Source organism: Periophthalmus magnuspinnatus, chromosome 5 (genome assembly GCF_009829125.3).
Source record: "Periophthalmus magnuspinnatus isolate fPerMag1 chromosome 5, fPerMag1.2.pri, whole genome shotgun sequence".
Taxonomy (NCBI): domain Eukaryota; kingdom Metazoa; phylum Chordata; class Actinopteri; order Gobiiformes; family Gobiidae; genus Periophthalmus; species Periophthalmus magnuspinnatus.
Genome location: NC_047130.1, coordinates 19,328,944 through 19,343,512, shown reverse-complemented (window position 1 = coordinate 19,343,512; position 14,569 = coordinate 19,328,944).

Genomic DNA, 14,569 nt, shown 5'->3' with positions numbered 1-14,569 from the left:
CAGCTGTAAAACCCCTCACCACACACTTTATACACTTTTCTCACACAGACATTAACATTTTCTCACATTTCTCTCTTTTTAAACTCTCTCAAAGTTCAAACCTTCGTAGGCGCCTTTGTCGGTGCAGAACGTTTCATCGACATTGTGGGTTTTGTCTGGGAAAAAAACTTGCAAACCTACAGCACTTCAGAGTCACACAGCGATCCAACATTTATGTACAGGAGACACGGCACAGAGGAGACTGATGGACAATGGTCTACAGTCCCTCAGCCAATCAGGACGCAGAACACAATGCACGTTCAAACTCTGTAAAAAAGCATGTAAAATTGCACCAAAAAAATCCACGAAACAGCAAGACCATGAAAGGTGAACTGTGTTATAGCGAGGGACAACTTGTGGATGAATGTGTCTGTGAATGGGTGACCAGTTTGACCACTTTATTTTAATATAATAATATGTTATGTTTATCAAATAGTCACAGCAGACGACAAAGTCTGTGGTGAGGTAGTTAAATCTAATTCTGGGGAATGTTGTAAAAAATGGCTTTTCGATATAAACATATTAAAGATTGATTGAAACAAAATCATGGCTAAAACGAGTAAAAAAGGATGTCAGAATGAAAACTGCGTGCAGATGAAACCTGCCTCTACACACATGAAGAGTTGAGACATGTCAGTGACCAGCCGGTGTTTGACTTTTACTGTTAATAAACCAACATGTTGACACACATACAAGCCCGAGAAGAGAGGGAGTCAGACTCACAGTCAGACACAGAGGAGAGAGTGGAAAAAGAGGGTAAAAAGAAAGGAGAGAGAGAGGGAAGAGAGAGAGGGCAGAGATCGAGAAAGCGAAGAAAGAGAGGAGAGAGAGGGACGACGGTGGAGAGGGAGATACAGAGGAGAGAGAGGGGAACGTGGAGATGGAGTAGAGAGAGGAAAGAGACATAAGAGAGAGAGGGGAGAGACAGAGGAGAGCTGGGGATGGGGAGGGAGGAGAAAGAGAGGACAGATGGGATAGAGAGGAGAAGGAGACAGAGAGCGAGGAAGAAGAGAAGATAGAGAGACAACGCTGGAGAGGGAGTGAGTAGAGAGAAAGGAGAGACATAGGAGAGAGAGAGAGGGCAGAGATCGAGAAAGCGAAGAAAGAGAGGAGAGAGGGACGACGGTGGAGAGGGAGATACAGAGGAGAGAGAGGGGAATGTGGAGATGGAGTAGAGAGAGGAAAGAGACATAAGAGAGAGAGGGGAGAGACAGAGGAGAGCTGGGGATGGGGAGGGAGGAGAGAGAGAGGAGAGACATAGGAGAGAGAGGAAAGACAGAGGAGAGCGGGTGAGAGAGGGACAGGAGAAGAGAGAGAGGGGAGAGCGGGGATAGAGGAGAGAAAAGAGAGATTGAGAGAGGGAGGAGAGAGAGGCCAGAGGGGGGAGACAGAGCAGGGAGAGAAGAGAGCAACAGAGCGAGGAGAAAGTGGAGATGGAGTAGAGAGAGAAAAGAGACACAAGAGAGAAAAGGGAGAGACAGAGGAGAGCTGGGAAGAGAAGGAAAGGAGAAAAGAGAGGGGAGAGGGAGGAAAGACAGAGGACAAGGAGAGAAAGGAGAGAGAGACAGGGAGAGAGGAGAAAGAGAGGAGAGTGAGGGATGATACTGGAGAGGGAGAGAGAGAATAGAGAGAAAGGAAAGACATGGGGAGGGGGAGATATAGAGGAGGGAGGAGAAAGTGGAGATGGAGTAGAGAGAGAAAAGAGACACAAGAGAGAGAGGGGAGAGACAGAGGAGAGCTGGGAAGAGAAGGAAGGGAGAAGAGAGAGGGGAGAGGGAGGAAAGACAGAGGGCAAGGAGAGAAAGGAGAGAGAGACAGGGAGAGAGGAGAAAGAGAGGAGAGTGAGGGATGACACTGGAGAGGGAGAGAGAGAGTAGAGAGAAAGGAAAGTCATGGAGAGGGGGAGATATAGAGGAGGGAGGAGAAAGTGGAGATGGAGTAGCGAGAGAAAAGAGACACAAGAGAGAGAGGGGAGAGACAGAGGAGAGCTGGGAAGAGAAGGAAGGGAGAAGAGAGAGGGGGGAGAAGGAGTAGAGACAGAGGACAGGGAGAGAAAGGAGAGAGAGAGAGGGAGAGAGGAGAAAGAGAGGAGAGTGAGGGATGACACTGGTGAGGGAGAGAGAGATTAGAGAGAAAGGAAAGTCATGGGGAGGGGGAGATATAGAGGAGGGAGGAGAAAGTGGAGATGGAGTAGCGAGAGAAAAGAGACACGAGAGAGGGGGGGAGAGAGGGAAGAGAGAGGACAGGGGAGAGTGAGGATAAAGAGAGCACAGAAAAAGCAGAGAGAGGGATGACAGCGGAGAGGGAGGGGGGAGTCTGCTGAACCTATAGAACCTGCCTGGACTTCACAGACTGACATGCCTCATACCACAGCCTCTGGACATTTCTTAATTAAAATCACACATCACTTTGCTGCTCTGAGTAATATGGACCAGGAGGTTTGTTTCCTCTGCAGTCATTTGTCCTACTTTACTAAAGAACCTGTACCTGCTTTCAAACCAGGAAACACGTGCTAGTTAGTCTTAAACAGTTAGCAGCAGTTCAAACCTTTCCTAAACCATTCCTAACACGTTATTCCGTCAGAGGGATGAGTTTATATGCACCTTCTCAGCTTTTACAGGGCAAAGTGTAGTTACATAATCTTTACATGTCATGATAATGATATTACTAGCCTGCGAAAAACACACCCGATGCTAATTTAATGTACCTCACAGGATGTTTCTTTTACATTACTGTTCTGGAGACAAAATTATTTGACTCCAGCTATACAAATGTCAGTCTTTCTGCGTATATGCTGGTAGGAGTTGTCCCTTATAGCGCATTTCATGGCATTTCTGTTTCTATTGTGTTTTGAAGCAGAGCTAATTCTTGGAGTGAAGGTGGAAAACTCAAGCTCGCAGTTCATCCTTTGGCTGGAGGAGTTGGAGCTCACACACGAACGGTCGCTGCTCGGCCTGAACCAGCTCCTGCGTATCTGCACACAAGGTGAAAACTCAGGGAAAATGCTTAAACACATCAAGAAGGTTTCAGGTTCAACTCCCGAACCCATGCTCTAACATAAATGCAGTACTGGATGGGTCGGAGGCAGCGAAAGAAAGTGTGCGCTATGTAACTTTTCCGATGGAGAGTTCGCAACTGCTGGTCTCCATGGAGATGTTATTGCTTTGCCTGGAATGTTCCAAAACGGCATTGAACTCTTATCTCCATGGAGACAACCACCAGGTCAAGATACAAGTCGAGGTCAGATCTGTGGAGAGTTGTATGTGCTCACACGAGAATGTTTTCAAGTTTTTTTTGAGCAATAAAAACAACTTAACCGTGCAAGATACGTACGTTTAATGCCGTACTGTGGAACATTCGGGTGAAGCAGTAGCATCACCATGGAGAAAAGCAGGTGACAGACCCTTCCCCCTCCCTCCCACGGTTTAGACAATTTCAGGAGGACAAATATTTTCCGTGTTGTCACTCCGATGTTGAAGTTTGAGAGTCAGTGGTCTATCAGATTGACTCTTATCTCTCATCTCCAGTCACACCTCCACAGTCCTGCTCTGAACCGCTCACACAAGAAGCCCCATGTGCAGGGCTTGGCAAAGGGCCACAAACAAACAGTGAACACCGAGCCGCACCGGTCAGGCCTGTGCTAACCTCCAGCAGTAATTGAAAGTGGCTCGCTTCAGAGAGCATGACCCACCACCACAGAGGGGGAAGAGGCAGCGCTTTGGCCCAGGAAGGAGCTGCTTTGGGTGGGTCACAGAAGAGGAGAGACGAGGCAGCTGGGTGCACTGCAAAAAAGAAATAGTTACAGGAGTTCAAACCACGTGATTTCAGAATTATAGTCTAGATTTTGGTGTTTATTCATTAGTTACTAGACTTATATATGAAAACTAAGATACTAAGATACTATACTAAGATATTAATTGCACTTTACATTATTTTGTCCTGTTATTTGTTGGGAATTATAGTGAAATTATGTGAAATACCTTAAGTACCTGATAAATCAACTGCATCATCCATTTTCTTCCGCTTACACAGGGCTGGGTTGTGGGGGCAGCGGTCAAAGCAGGGATTCCCTGACTTCCCTCATCTGAGACACTTCCTCCAGCTCCTTTGGTGGGACCTCAAGGTGTTCCCAGGCCAGCTGAGAGACATAGTCCCTCCACTGTGTCCTGCATCTTCCCCGGTGCTTCCTCCTGGTGGGACATGCCTGGAACACTTTCCCAGAGAGGTGTCCGACCCACCTCTGCTGGCTCTTCTCAATGTGGAGCAGCAGTGGCTCTACTCCGAGCTCCTCCCATGTGGCTGAGGAAACCCCTTTTGACTGCTTCTATCCACGATCTTGTCCTGTCGGTCATTACCCAAAGCTCATGACCATAGGTGAACGTAGATTGACCGGTAAATTGAGAGCTTTGCCTTTCGACTCAGCTCCTTCTTTACAGGTCGATATCGTGACCGCCTCACTGCAGACGCTGAGCTGATGCACCTGTCAATCTCACACTCCATCCTTCCCTCACTCGAGAACAAGACCCCGAGATACTTGAACACTTCTCAAAATGACTCCACTCTAGATTAAATATTTCACGTTAACTTACCCGGCATTACATGTGTTTTTTATTGCCTTAAAAAACACAACACGCGAGGTCGCCTCTCTACAGATCTGACCTGCAACTTGACCTCGTGGCATCCCCCGCAGATAAGTTTAATGCCATACTGTGGAACTTTTGAGGCAAAGCAACAGCGAGGAGACAAGCAGGCACCTGAACCTCCACACCAGAAAAGTTCCGTGGTGCCGCTTTAAGTGAGATATTTCAGTTTTTGCAGTGTATGCCCAGAAAAGGAGCCGCAGCTCGAGGTGCGTGGAGGGGGTTAAGTCCCTGGCTGCCATGGCTAATGCTTCAACCTCCACGGCCCCCCTGATCGCTACAACAACACGGGATCAACAAAGTCAGGGTCAACAAAGCTCCCAGCCAAAATCCTCCGACGCACTCACACAGAAAATTCCCAGTGCTTCTCGGCCCGCGAAGAGAAACAGCTAAAACTTACCCCCTCCCTCACACACACACGTTGGGTTTACATGCTTGTAGGGGACATTACATTGATTTACATTCACTTCCTGGAGGCTGATCCTAACCCTGTCCATATTTACTAGACTTGCTTGAACCTTAAAGCACACATAATGCAATTTTTGTAATGTTATTGGCCCTTAAACAGGCTCTTGAGTACCTTTGCGTGTTTTAGAACGTACAATTAATGGTCACTTTTTTATATACCGCTTTTCCACCTTCAAGGCACTCAAGCAAATCAAAGAACCACTCAGCCATTCACACACACATTCATACATTAGTGTACGCAGACACTGGGGGTTTTGCCCAAAGACACAACAACAGCATTCGTCTGAGGGAGCTAGAATTGTACCGCCAACCTGTGGGTCAGTGGACAAACACTCTACTGTCTCCCTATAATAGAATAAAAGATCACATATTGAACTAGACATCATTTTATATCTTGGGCGCTACTAGAATCTGTTGTAGGACTCCATCTACTGGCAGCATATGAAACAACCATGTGGTAAAAAAAAACTGTATTTTAATTAAGGAACATGCCCCGATATGTTATCTTAAGTATGCAATAGTAATAAACACGATTTGATAGTAGAATTCTTCAGAACGAGTCTGTCCATGATTTATGGACTTAAAAACTGTGCAGGATCTCTACCTGTGACGCAACAATCCTGGGAAAATTCAAATCCCATGTTTTGTGACCGCTCAGCTTGCTGTAGCAAAGCGTAAATAAAGAAAATACAACTCTGTCTATGTTTTAATAAGGGACCAATGTTATAGCAAAGTTAAAAACTAAAAAAGTCAAGTTTGCATAACATGTGACCTTTAACCTCAACACTAACTTTAGTCCATTTTAACCTATATCCAAAATCATAAGATTAATGGGGCCTGAATCTTTTTGTGAATAAAGAAAACAGATATACCCATGAATTGAGCGTGTGTACAGATTTTAGTCCCCACAATCTGATAAATACCTGGCTACACACACTCTCACACACACATGAACAGAAATGCGTCCCACCGCTCCGGGGACAACAAACATGGCGGTAAACACGGGCGCAGATAAGAGGACAATCCCCTTCTCCAAACTTTACTTTAGTGGATCAGCCTCAGAGACTGTCATGGTCTGAACCTGCTGCGCTGGGATCAACTCTGCTCCACTACCACTGCACTGCAAACAACTTCAGCAACCAACACGGCGCCACCTTCAGCGCACGATAGTGATGCGTATGTCGTACAGAGCAGTTTTTGAACACTTTATATAGTCATCAACACATTCTCAGCGAATTTTTGAAGAGCACAATTCATGCACAAAGTTATTTAAAGTGTGTTACTGAACAACAAAATGAAATGAAAACTTTGTCAATAAAAACGTAAAAACATAAATCGTAGCCACGTCCGCCCTGGGTCAAACTGACAGACATGAAGTGACTAATTTGTGCTAATGACCTCCTCTAAAGTCAGGTGTTCACTGCATGATTTTGGCCGTCTACGATAAAAGATTTATGATCATGGTTAGAATTTAGAGTCGTGGCTAAAATTTGTGGATCGTAGGTTGTAGAATGAGACTGGATCAAAGATTAAACTTAGAACCATTGTATGACCGTTGTACGACTGTTGTATGACCGTTGTACGACTGTTGTAGGACCGTTGTACGACTGTTGTAGGGCCGTTGTACGACTGTTGTAGGACTGTTGTACAACAGTCATAGGACTGTTGTAGGGCCGTTGTAGGACTGTTGTATGACCATTGTACGACTGTTGTAGGACTGTTGTAGGAACGTTGTACGACTGTTGTAGGATTGTTGTAGGACCGTTGTACGACTGTTGTAGGACCGTTGTACGACTGTTGTAGGACTGTTGTAGGATCATTGTACGACTGTTGTAGGACCGTTGTACGACAGTTGTAGGACTGTTGTAGCACTGTTGTAGAACCGTTGTAGGACCTTTGTACGACTGTTGGAGGACCGTTGTATGACTGTTGTACGACTGTTGGAGGACCGTTGTAGGACCGTTATAAGTCCGTTGTGCCACAGTTGTACAACCGTTGTATGAAGACTTGCGACTGAATCAAGCCTGTCTGATGTGTTGGAGTCTCGGTGCAGACCGAGTCCTCCTTTCGCCACACAAGCGCTGCTCCGGCGAGCTCTGCTACCATCTCTCACTGTTTCTCTTTCATTTACTAACTTTTACAAACACGAAAACACCTCTAGGCGGGGACGGTGGCTCTGGATCAGGCCTGCGGTTTGACTGACAGCTCAGGGATCAAGCGGAGGAGATGCATGTTTCTCATGTTTGGAGCTGGTCTCTTGGCAGCAGTGGTCAGAGGAGCTTTGTGTTCATTCAGAAATAGGAAGAGGGAGAGTGACTATCGTATCATTCCTTTAGACTTGCAAATTTCATTAACTTCTCAGAAAACACGGGTTTGATTTCCAGTTACAGAACAGGCCTGTACAATTCTGTAGACGTTACCACCCGGAGCTGTGAGAAACCACCAGACCCTGATTTCAGATATAGGTTAAAATGGGCTAAAGTTAGGGTTGAGGTTAAAGGTCACATATTATACAAACTTGACTTTTTTTAGCTTTTAACTGTGCTAACATTGCCTAAGATTCGCTCAAACATGCTCGCTCTTATAAGACCAAAAATAAAGCCTGGTGCAGTAGAATCCAGGCTTACAACACATTCATACTTAGGCAAAGTGTTTGAAGTGTCTTGCCCAAGGACACAACAACAGTATGGACTGGTTAGCTATGAGATTGAACCATAAATTTCCATTACAGTAGATAACCAAACTTACAAAATTTGGGCTCGAGGCATAATCGCAGGTATAATTGTTAACATATTTACAAATAAAATAGTAAAGTATCGTAAAAGTATGTGGAGATTTCTAAAAAGTTGTAAAAAATAGTAACGGTTTACAAGTTTTGTCAAACCACCAGCTAATTTTGCAACTATACTTGCTCCGTTTTGGTATTTGTCTAAACAAGTTGTCAGCTTTGAATGAAACAGTAAAGACTCACCAGTATCAGAGTTTTCACACATTGTTCAAATATATTTCTGAACTCTTGGTCCGGTCTCCACAGGGGAATCCTCTTAGTTTAAACACCACCACATCTGGACACAGCGTGGATACAGTGTGGAGAAGGTCTAGGAGCGTGCGTGAAGAAGACCAGGCAAGTTCAATTTTATTTTAAAAACAGATCAACAAATGTTCAAATCTTACTATTCAGAACAATATGAAGTCATTACAGTGGGTGCGAGGTGATGTCGTACGCTTGGATGGAAATAGGTGACGTAAAAACAATGGAAAATTCATACTTTGCAGCTGAGGTCGTCAACATTCTAGCGAGGGGGGAGCTAACTGGAGGCACTGCTCTGTCTGAAGCTCTGTTACTCACATTAGACTTAAATCTGAGCTTTGTTTTAACGCAATCTGACCATAAAGAACTGACTACTACAGAGATGAGTTGATTTGTACAAGTTCCTCTCAAATAAGATTACAGTCACAGCTAGCTAGCATTAGCCAACAGTTTTCCAGTTATTATTATTCATTGTTATCTTTTTGTTGATAATTAAACACCTAAATGGGATCATGTATTGATCACATAGCTTCTGAAATGTGTTGTTTGAATTAATTTTTGTATTTTTACCGGGAGGAGGCCCCGGGGAAGACCCAGGACATGCTGGAGGGACTATGTTGCTCGGCTGGCCTGGGAACGCCTTGGGGTCCCACTGGAGGAGCTGGAGGATGTGTCTGGGGTGAGGGAAGTCTGGGAGTGCCTGCTTAGACTGCTGCCCCCGCGACCCAGCCCCGGATAAGAGGAAGAAAATGGATGGATGGATTTTTATTGTGTTCTTAAAAAAATTTTTGCGAGCAGAACCCACTCACCCCAGTGTGACATCACAAAGTATAAATTTGGGTGACTGGCCTAGTCGAGGTTTCGGTGTAAACCTGGTTTGGTCTTGGCCCTCTTTAAATTCAGATTATAGACCGTATGAAGATGTGGACTAAGTGAGAGCGTTTGGTTCCAGTTAAATTAAGCTCATCGAGGCTAGCAGTCATAGGGGCCAATTTGGAGCTAAGTTCTATATTTGGATTTCCGACTGAGTATTATAGCAACCAAAGATCCAATCCGGAGCAAGATTGTTGAAGGTTTAGCAGGGAGTGGGTACTTAGCAACACTGTCAATCAGACCTGTTACTAACGCTAGCTGGAGCGACCTCGAGGAAAGAAGGCGCTTGATTTGTCTGTTATTAATGTTTATATCTTGATTTATAGCAAAAGAAAAAACACCAGGATCATGTAAAGGGGCTTAACACCAACATTTTAACACCAAAATGACGAGTCTGACTGCAGCAGAAGCAAGTGCATGATCACTTCCTATCCGTAACGCAGCGGCTAGCAGGTTAGATATGTCCGTTTATGTGTAGTTTATGGCTCAGACCTCTGTTCTTGGTTTGGACCTGGTTTAGTTTTAGTTCCATTGAGTGTTTTTTTGTGTGTATATCTGAATGAACTGCGTGAGCAAAGAAAACACAGGAAGGTCAATGGAGAATTTAAAAGGACTCTGATGTAATAGAGTTTAGCAGCTCTATGCAGCCTGTGTAGGCAGATGATACAAACTGAACCTTTATGCAGATGCAACTAAAGTCAGCTTAAATTCACTTTTAGCATTACTCATGAATAGGGCCGCAATAATAAATCAAATCAATCATTACTCATGAATAGGGCCGCAATGATTAATCAAATCAATCATGACTAATCAAGTAAAAAAAAAACAAAAACTCAAAACAGTGTGAAGATGAGCACCTCTTGAAACCTTTATTGCCATAGTTGTATTTTGATAATCCTAAACAATTTCAGATTTGCAGTAGAAAACTTTATTAAAAAATATTTTAAAAATTAGAAATGTTCAGTCACCTTGTTTTAATCTTCATTTAAGTCTCAATCTACAATGAAAATTATAATTTCACCATAGACCGTAACCCACAGCATTCAGCTCCAGTCAAATGAAGCTCATCGAGGTTAGCTTCAGTTATAGGGGCCAATATATATAGGGGTCATAGCAACCAAAGAGCCAATCTGGAGCGAGGCTGTTGAAGGTAATGCACCTTCCCTTAGCAACGCTGTCAATCAAACCTGTTGCTAACGCTAGCGGGAGTGACCTTGGGGAAAGAAGGCGCCTGATTTGTCTGTTATTAGTGTTTATATGTTGATTTACGGACACAATAGCAAAATAAAAACACCAGGATCATGTAGAGCAGGTTAATACAAACATTTAAAGATGAAAAGTGACGACTCTGACAGCAGCAGTTACAGAGAGAGGGGCCACAGTTTCTCAATATAAAGTGAACCGGAGCCAATGGAGCCGAAAGCGCTCCCACTCTCACTTCCTATTTGGAATGCGGCGACTAGCAGGTTAATTATGTCCAATTTATATAAACAGTCTATGAGTCCGGCTAATTGACTCACAGGCTTAGTTGCAGCCATACTTTGAATTTTGTAAACACAAGGTGAAAATCCACACTTCTGTCATAAAATCCTTCTATTTTGGTTTTCTCCTGGTTCAGTTTTAGTCTCCGTTTAGTCCTGGATTAGTCCCAGTTCATTTGATTCATTTGATTCATTTGATTCATTTTGTCTTTTGTTTTGTCGTCTTGGTTCTGGTTCAGACCTGGTTTATATCTGGCACAGCTGAGACATCGCTGTGCCTATTGAGTGTATGAGACACTGGTGCTTGTTTACATAAAGTCTGGACCTGGAGATACAGAGGTGAAAGAGTGAGAGAAGAGGAGGAGGAAAGGAGGATGTGAGGAGGAGGAGGAGGGGAGAAGAGGAGGAGAGGAGGAGGAGTGTGATTTGAAGGGAGTTTGATGTAATCCAGGAAGTTAGTTCAGTAACTCCATCCGAGCGGCTGAGCTCAGGGCCGGGGAACGAGGGATGAACGGGGCCCTTGTCTGGAGAGCCAGGGGTTTTCCACATCTGTTCACTGCATTGTAGCTCGCCCCCATGCACTCTCCCTCTCTCTTCTCTCTTCTTGTTTTTCTCTTTCTCTTCTCTTGCTCTCTCCCCTTTCTCCCAGTTGTCTCTTGTCCCTTCTTTCCTCTCATTCTCTCTCTCCCTCTCTGTCTCTTTCCCCTCACCCTCTCTCCCTACTCTCTCCTACTTTTCTCTTTTTTTTCTCTTCCCGTCTTATCCAGGTCTCTTAATTCTCTCTATCCCCCTCTGTCTCTCCTCACTTTCTATTCTCTCTTCTCCTCTATAGTTCTCCTTTCCGCTGTTTTCTCTTCTTCCCCTTTCACCCATTCCTCTTTCTCTCTCTTTCTTGCTCTCTTTCCCTCCTCTTCCTCCTCCTCTCTTCTTCCACTCTGTTTCCCCCTCTGCTCTGTCTCTTTTCCTCTTCACTCCTCTCCTTCTCTCTCTTTCTCCTCTCACTCTCTCTTCCTCCCCCTCCCACTGCCCTTTCTCTTCCCTTCCTCTCTCTCCCTCCTCTCACTCTTTTCTTCCCTCCCCTCTCTGCCCCCTCTCTTCTCCCTCTCTTCTCCCCCTCTTCTCCCCCTTCACTCCTCTCCTTCTCTGTCTGTTTCTCACTTTCTCTCATCTCACTTTCTCTTCCTCTTCCCTCTGTTTGCCCCATCTCTTCTCCCTCTTACCCCTTTCCTTCTTTCTGTTTCCTCCCTCCTCTCTCTCCCTCTCCTTTCCTCCCCTTCTCTCTCCCTCTCTCTCTTCTCCTTTCGTTTCTAAAACAGCGGCCTGTCTGGTAGATGAGAGTGGGAACGATCTAGCCCCCCTCATCCTTTCGCTTCTCTCCCTCCTCTCCTGTCTCTCTCTCTTATCCCCTCTCCTCTCTCTGTCTGGTAGATGAGAGTGGAACCTCTAGCGCTGATTGCAGTTAAGCGTTAATCATGGGCGCTAACGTTCTGGAGAGAGAGCACGAGAGGAGAAAGAGCAGGGAGAGTAGAGAGGAGCAAGAACAGAGGGAGTTGAGAGAGCAGGGAGAGGAGAGAGAGCAGGGAGAGGAGAGGAGAGGGAGGAGAGAGAGTAGTAGTAGAGAGAGAATAGAGAGGGAGAGAGAGTGGAGAGAGGAGCGAGAATGGAGAGAGCACAGAGAAGAGAGAGAGCAGAGAGAATAGAGCAGACAGAGTAGAGAGGGCAGAGAGATGAGAGAGAGCATAGAGAGGAGAGAGAGAGCAGAAAGAGGAGACAGAGAGCAAAGATAGGAAAGAGAGCAGAGAGAGCTTAGAGAGAGCTTAGAGAGCAGACAGGGCAGAGAGAGGAGACAGAGAGGAGAGAGAGAGCTTAGAGAGAGGAGAGAGCATAGAGAGGAGAGAGCTTAGAGAGGAGAGAGCATAGCGAGAGGAGAGAGAGAAGAGAGCAGTAGAGAGAGGAGAGAGCAGAGAAAGAGCAGAGGTGCGGAGAGAGCATAGAGGGAGAGAGCATAGAGAGGAAGAGCAGAAGGAGCATACAGAGAGAGAGAGAGAGCATAGAGAGAGGAGAGAGCAGAGAAAGGAGAAGAAGAGAGAGGGAGAGAAGAGAGAGACAAGAGAGGAGAAGAGAGAGTGAGTAGAGAGAGGAGAAGAGCAGAGCGAGAGAGAGATAGAGAGAGAGACGCATAGAGAGGAAAGGAAGAGAAGAGCATAGAGAGAGCAGAGAAGAGAAAGAGAGAGAGCATAGAGAGGAGAGAGCATAGAGAGGAGAGAGCAGAGAGAGGAGAGAGCAGAGAGAGGAGAGAGCATAGAAAGGAGAGAGCATAGAGAGGAGAGAGCATAGAGAGGACAGAGCAGAGAGAGGAGAGAGCATAGAGAGGAGAGAGCAGAGAGAGGAGAGAGCATAGAGCATAGAGAGGAGAGAGCATAGAGAGAGAGAGGTGAGAGCATAGAGAGGAGAGAGCAAAGAGAGGAGGAGAGCATAGAGAGAGGAGAGAGCATAGAGAGGACAGAGGAGAGAGCATAGAGAGGACAGAGCAGAGAGAGGAGAGAGCAGAGAGAGGAGAGAGCATAGAGAGGACAGAGCAGAGAGAGGAGAGAGAGCATAGAGAGGACAGAGCAGAGAGAGGAGAGAGCATAGAGAGGAGAGAGCATAGAGAGGACAGAGCAGAGAGAGGAGAGAGCAGAGAGAGCATAGAGAGGAGAGAGCATAGAGCAGAGAGAGGAGAGAGCATAGAGAGGAGAGAGCATAGAGAGGAGAGAGCATAGAGCAGAGAGAGGATAGAGCAGAGAGAGCATAGAGAGGAGAGAGCATAGAGGAGAGCAGCATAGAGAGGACAGAGCAGAGAGAGGGAGAGCATAGAGAGGAGAGAGCAGAGAGAGGAGAGAGGAGAGAGCAAGAGGAGAGAGAGGACAGAGCAGAGAGAGGAGAGAGCATAGAGAGGACAGAGCAGAGAGAGGAGAGAGCATAGAGAGGAGAGAGCATAGAGAGGAGAGAGCAGAGAGAGGAGAGAGCAGAGAGAGAGAGAGATGAGAGAGAGAGCATAGAGAGGAGAGAGCAGAGAGAGGAGAGAGCAGAGAGAGGAGAGAGAGGAGAGAGCAGAGAGCAGAGAGAGGAGAGAGCAGAGAGAGGAGAGAGCAGAGAGAGGAGAGAGAGGAGAGAGCAGAGAGAGGAGAGAGCAGAGAGAGGAGAGAGCAGAGAGAGGAGAGAGCAGAGAGAGGAGAGAGGAGAGAGAGGAGAGAGCAGAGAGAGGAGAGAGCAGAGAGAGGAGAGAGCAGAGAGAGGAGAGAGCAGAGAGAGGAGAGAGAGGAGAGAGGAGAGAGCAGAGAGAGGCGGCCGTCTGCTCTGCATCTGTGTCTGTTTGTGTATAATGTCCATAATGTGAGTGTGTGTAAAACGTCACTCAAACAAAACTCATAAAACCATGTGTGTCTGTCTGCTCCTCAGCTCAATCTCTGCTTTGTTTCATGTGCACTTGTTTTTCAGCAGATTTTGTCTTCATTTTTGACAGCTCTCTGTTGACATGGCTACATCATGGAGACAAGCGGATAACAGCACAGCAGGCCACTAGATCTGTGGAGAGGCGACCCCTATCACTGTAATAATGTCTGTTTTCACACCAGTAATTTAAAGCAGACCTTTTGTGATTGTGTCTGCTCTTTATATAATCTATGACACCGTGGATCAAAATTACATCATTACAACAAAAAAACGTGTAGCTGTCGGCGCCCCCTATGGATAGCTGCACGTTACACTAGCAAGCAGCGGATTTTTTTTTAAAAATTTGTACCGAAATGGCTACGCAACACTGCCAAATCTTACACGTATCACCGTCTAAGAAAATAAAATTGGAAAACGAAGTGGGCGTGGACCAGTGGCAGTGAAAACGGGGGTTGATCGGCAAAATGGCGTCTTGAAAATAAACGATTCAAGATTGCTCAAACATGCACGAATCGCTCCAAATACAAATTCGAGAGGGTAAATGAGAACGAAACTAAAGCTCGGAAAAGTCGATTTTGCTTGAATAAATACAAGATAGAAAC